This window comes from Tupaia chinensis, unplaced genomic scaffold (genome assembly GCF_000334495.1).
Source record: "Tupaia chinensis unplaced genomic scaffold, TupChi_1.0 Scaffold000048_1, whole genome shotgun sequence".
Lineage (NCBI taxonomy): Eukaryota > Metazoa > Chordata > Mammalia > Scandentia > Tupaiidae > Tupaia > Tupaia belangeri.
This window is the reverse complement of record NW_006159506.1, coordinates 3482564-3487706: the sequence shown is the minus strand read 5'-3', so window position 1 is coordinate 3487706 and position 5143 is coordinate 3482564. Positions and strand designations below refer to the sequence as shown.

Genomic DNA, 5143 nt, shown 5'->3' with positions numbered 1-5143 from the left:
AGTAGACAATTGAAGGCCAAGTGGCATGGAGGCTACGTGGTCAGCTGCACTGTTCAAGTCCAGGACTTGGTGGCTTGAAAATTATGCCTCCCATTCAGGAGAGGTACAAAGCCAAGCCCATCCTGAGATGGCAACTGATCTTCAGCTGTGAAATATTGCTTTCATTGACTAAAAATGAAGATTTTCTGCTGAGACTTCTCCCTCCAGATTCAGTTCTAGATTGGTAGGGCAACTTCTGCATCTTTCTCTCCATCTCTCTGTCTGTCTGTCTCTCTGTCTCCCCCTGTGCCATTTAATTTGGCTAAAAAATTATTTGTCTGTCTGTCTCTCTGTGTATCCCTATGCCATTTAATTTGGCTAAAAAATTAATGTAAAATACCTTCAAAAGTTGACATTAAAAGCACTGCAATTTTGGGACCAGCAATTGGCGTAATGACTATGTCACTGGACTCCTATGTAGTCAACCATGGTTCAAATCCCAGACCTGGTGGCTTAAACTCACACCGGGAGCGTGTGCGTGCGTGCCCAAGATCCCGAGAACAGAATGGAGAAGGGATTGTGGCATGGCCATCCTCCCTTGGGGGTGATTTCTCGCTTTCCGTCTCTCTGTCTCTCTGTCTTTCTGGCGAGTGCATGCACCCTATAGCAAAAACCTCTCAGGAAAAAAAAAAAGCACTGCAATTTAACTTTTGCTGAAATAAAAGAGATGTGGGATGTTAGCCACTGCCCTATCTTTAAACCTTGCAAAAATGCAGTGGTTGGCCACAGTCAACATTAAGACATCGTCCCACTTAGCCTTAGAAGGCTAAGCCTTGGTTTAATCTCTGGCATAACTTTCACTTTTATCATCACTTTTTTATACCAGAGGGCGTGTGCTCACATAAGAGAGAGAGAATACACCCCCAGGGAGGCTTGGTCGGCCGCAATCCCTTTTCCTCCATTTCTCCTTCCCATCAGGATCCTGGACACGCATGCCCATGTGCTCAGTTTGTTTTGTGCTAAAACAGAAAATGTTATCTAGGACTTTTGCGAATCAAAAAGAAGCTCACCAGATGAACACACCCTCTAAAACTGATAAAGTACATGATCAAACTCAGTAAAGACTTATGCACTTGAACAAAAATACAAAAATGACATGAAACAAACAAACAAAAAATACGAAGATTACATGAAACAAAACTCTAGCAGAAATGACCCCTTGTAGCATGAGCTGCCCTGCTCTTTGCCCCTGTACTTAACAAGACTAGACTTCCCTTCTTCCTATAGATTCATCATGGTGACTAATCTGCTAAATGTGTATCTTTCCAAAGTTTATTTCTGGTAAGAGAAGGAATAAGAAAAAACAAAAATTGTCCGGACAAGGGGAGTTTTAGGTGCCTTTTTAAATAATTTAAGAAGCAGCTTCTTTTACTTATATATATTTTTTTTCTTTTTGAGATAGTCTCAAATATATTCTTGTTAACTTCTAAAAAGTTAATTTTGTCATCTCTTTTTTTATGAGTATTTTTATACTAACAACGTAGTAACCTCATTTTTTAATAAAATACAGATTTTGTTAATTTAGCGCGCAAAGATTTATCGACGCTTCTGCCTGATAAAATTTTAATCAAGATCACCTTTTGTAATTTTTCCCCTTTACCTAAATACCTGCAGGTCAAGGTGCCATAGATGTCATAAAGTTAGCTGTGGTGTTCAAAAGGGGTCGTCCTTTTTGCCCTTTAGAACTGTACATATCTTTCCTTTTTTTTTTTTTTTTTTTTGAGCATCTCTCCACTAAATGTCACTCCCTTTTTTTTTTTCCTTTTTCCTTTTTTTTCCCCCTAACTAATGTACTTCCAAACTTTTAGTTTCTTAACTACTCGCCCAAAGAGGAAACAAAACACTGCACCTGACTCAGAGAGCAAAGGAGCCCCCTGCCTGAGGAGCGGAACCGCCACTCCACGCCGAAGGAGCGCGCACAACCTCGACCGCCCAAAACCTCGACCGCCGGCGACTCAGCGCGGAACCCGGGAGCCCTCGCCAGCGACCTGGGCGCCCCCACCCGAGGGGCGCGGGAACCGTGACCCCTTACCTGAGGAGCCCCGAGAACCAGGAACCCCACCTGAGGAGCGCCGAGAACCACATCCCTCACCTGTGACCGACGCCGCGCCCGAGGAGGCCGGAGGAGGCCGGAGGAGGCCGGAGGAGGCCGGAGGAGGCCGGAGGAGGCCGGAGGAGCGCGCGGAGACCGGGGTTACCCAAAACAGACAGACAGACAGAAGACAGACGAACAAGCAAACCGGCTTAGAGATAAACCAGACCGTCTACCAAACTTGGGGAGGTCGGAGGCCGGAGGACTTACTGGCTCTCCCCCGAGGAGAGGCTTGCAGCCCGAGAGGGCACACAGGGCCCCCTGCCGGTACCAGGCACGGGTTCGAAGCGTCCCTTCAGAAGATCTGCCGTTCATCTCTCCTCCCTTCGTGGTAATGCCATCTTGTCGTCGGAAAAAATAACCAAGTGTAAAATTAAGAATTAATAATTAAGAATTAATGCGGCTGATTTCCAAGCCAACTGTGAGTGACCTAGGTCCGGAGAAGAGGCATACATGCCTTTTCTCGGGGTGACCAACGTATAGAGGTTCCTTTTATTTGTTTGAGATTGATAGACAGCACTTAGTGAAAAGATTTTCCATTGGTCTGGCCGGAAAAGGCGGGACATATAAAAGGGGTGGAGCTTATAGGTTATAGGTGGGTTCCACAATTTTTTTGTGTGTGTGAGGTTTTTGCTGTAGGGCGCATCCGCTCGCCAGACAGAGAGAGAGAGACATAGAGACAGAAAGCGAGAAATCCCTCCCCAAGGGGGATGGCCACGCCGCAATCCCTTCTCCATTCTCCTCTCGGGATCTTGGGCGCGCACGCACACGCGTCCGGCGTGAGTTTTAAGCCACTGGGTCCAGGATGTGAACCGTGGTCGACTACGTGGGAGGCCAGTGACATAGCCATTACGCTAACTGCTGGTTCCCAGGGTTCCACAATTCTTAGGTTGGCAATTGGAAGGGAAGATCCGTGTCTTAGTTAAAGAAAGGCTTAATCTACATTTCAAGGAAAAGGGAAGTTCTGTGTCTTGGGAAGAGATAAGCCCAAGAATATACTGTAATTGGTTTAAATATACATCGCAAAGATACTAGAAGTCAGACTTCTGTGCACACTTTTTAAGTAATTCTTTTTGGGGACCAGCAGGTAAAGTGGTGGTTAAGGGTGCTGGACTCCCACGTGGCCGGCCATGGTTTGAGTCCTGGACCTGGCGACTTGCTTTCTCACTTTCTTTCTCTCTCTCTCTCATTCTGTCCCTCTCCAGTCAAATTAAAATAAAGCCCTATAGCACGTTTCTCTTATTTATTTATTTATTTTAAAAAAGGTAGTAATTTAAAATTTGATGCTCGGGGCCAGCATCCTAACCTCATGGTTAAGGGAGCCAGATCCCATATGGCCAACTACAGTTTAAATCCCAACGCTGCTGGCTTGAAAACCATGCTGGGCATATGTGCATGTGTGCCCCAAATCCTGACAGGATAGACAAATGGAGGAGAAAGGATTTCAGTTTGACCACCACCCACTGTGGTGGGGTGCTTTCTCCCTCTCCTCCTGTTTCTCTTTGGCAAGAGCACACACTCTCTAGCAATAAAAAATAAAATTAGAGGGGCAGGGGCAGGCAGGTGGCATGGTGGCTAAGATGCTGAACTCCCATGTGGTTGGCTGTGGTTTGAGTCCCAGGCCTGGTGGTTTGCTTTCTCACTTTCTCTTTCTCTCTCTCTCTGGTCAAATGAAAAAATTATAATAAATAGTTACATAAAGTAGATAATTTAAAATAAATAAATAAAATTATATAAAATAAAATGTGATGTTGAAGTTACATAAAAATGAACTCAAAATGAAAGGATTCATTTTAATTCGAGTGTTCCTAGGACATCGGGGAAATTTTTATTAAAAAAAATTTTTTTAAAGAATTATTGTATTATAACTTTATTCATGTCGAAGGAAAAATATAACCAACTGTAAAATTAATAATTAATAACTAATGCGGCTTATTTCCAAGCCAACTGTGTGACTTAGGTCAGAGAAGAGGCATACATGCCTTTTCTTGGGGTGATCAGGTACAGAGTTTCCTTTTATTTGCTTTTGAGATTGACAGACAATATTTAATTAAAAGATTTCCCATTGGTCTGGCCCAAAAAGGCGGGACATGTAGAAGGGGGAGGCTTGTAGGTTATAGGTGGGTTCCACAAATTCTTAGGTCGGTGATTGGAAGGGAAGATCCCTGTCTTGGGAAGAGATTAGTTAAAGAAAGGCTTAATCTACATCTTAAGGAAAGGGAAGTACAGTGTCTTGGGAAGAAATAAGCAAAAGAATACACTAATTGGTTGAAATATACATCTCAAAGATACTATGCCAGGGACAGGAGGTAAGAAGAATCCTGTTAATAGAAAAGTAAATGATCTGTTAATGTCTGTGGGCATGACTTCCCCAGTCTGCTTTTGAAAAGATTTTGGAAAAATAGGAAAAGTAGTCAGACTTCTGTCCACATTCATTTATTTTATTTTGACCAGAAAGGGACAGAGAGAGAGTGGAAAAGTGAGATAGTAAGTTGTCAGGTCCAGGACTTGAACCGCAGTTAGTCATGTGGGAGTCCAGCACCATTAACCACACCACCTGAGAGCCCCAAGGAAATTTTTATTTTTAAGACTCACCTCAGGTCAGCCCCATAGCCTGGTGGTTAAGGAAAGCCAGATCTCATGTGAGCAACTGCAGTTCAAATCCTAGCCCCAGAGGCAGTTGAGGGGTGAATAGTTGGTGTGGTAGTTAAGGGCAGTGGACTCCTAGGTGACCGACTGCATTTCAAGTCCCAGACCTGGTGGTTTGCTTTCTCACTTTCTCTCTCTCTCTCTCTCTCTGTCCCTTTCTGGTCAAATTTAAAATAAATAAATAAAGTCAAATAAAATAATTAAAAAAAGAAAAAAGACAGATGCTTGTTCTCTCTTGGGCCAGGTGGTCAGAGACCAGCATGGGCGGAGCACATGTACACATACTTGCCCCAAATCTTGACGGGGCGGAGAAATATGGAAAACGGATTGTGGCATGACTATATTCCATTGGGGAGTGTTTTC

At 43.8% G+C, this 5143-nt stretch overlaps 1 pseudogene; it reads right to left on the bottom strand.

Moving 5' to 3' along the window:
• LOC102470213 (SRA stem-loop-interacting RNA-binding protein, mitochondrial pseudogene) overlaps positions 1-5143 on the bottom strand; it is a 21504-nt pseudogene that overhangs the window by 15900 nt on the left and 461 nt on the right.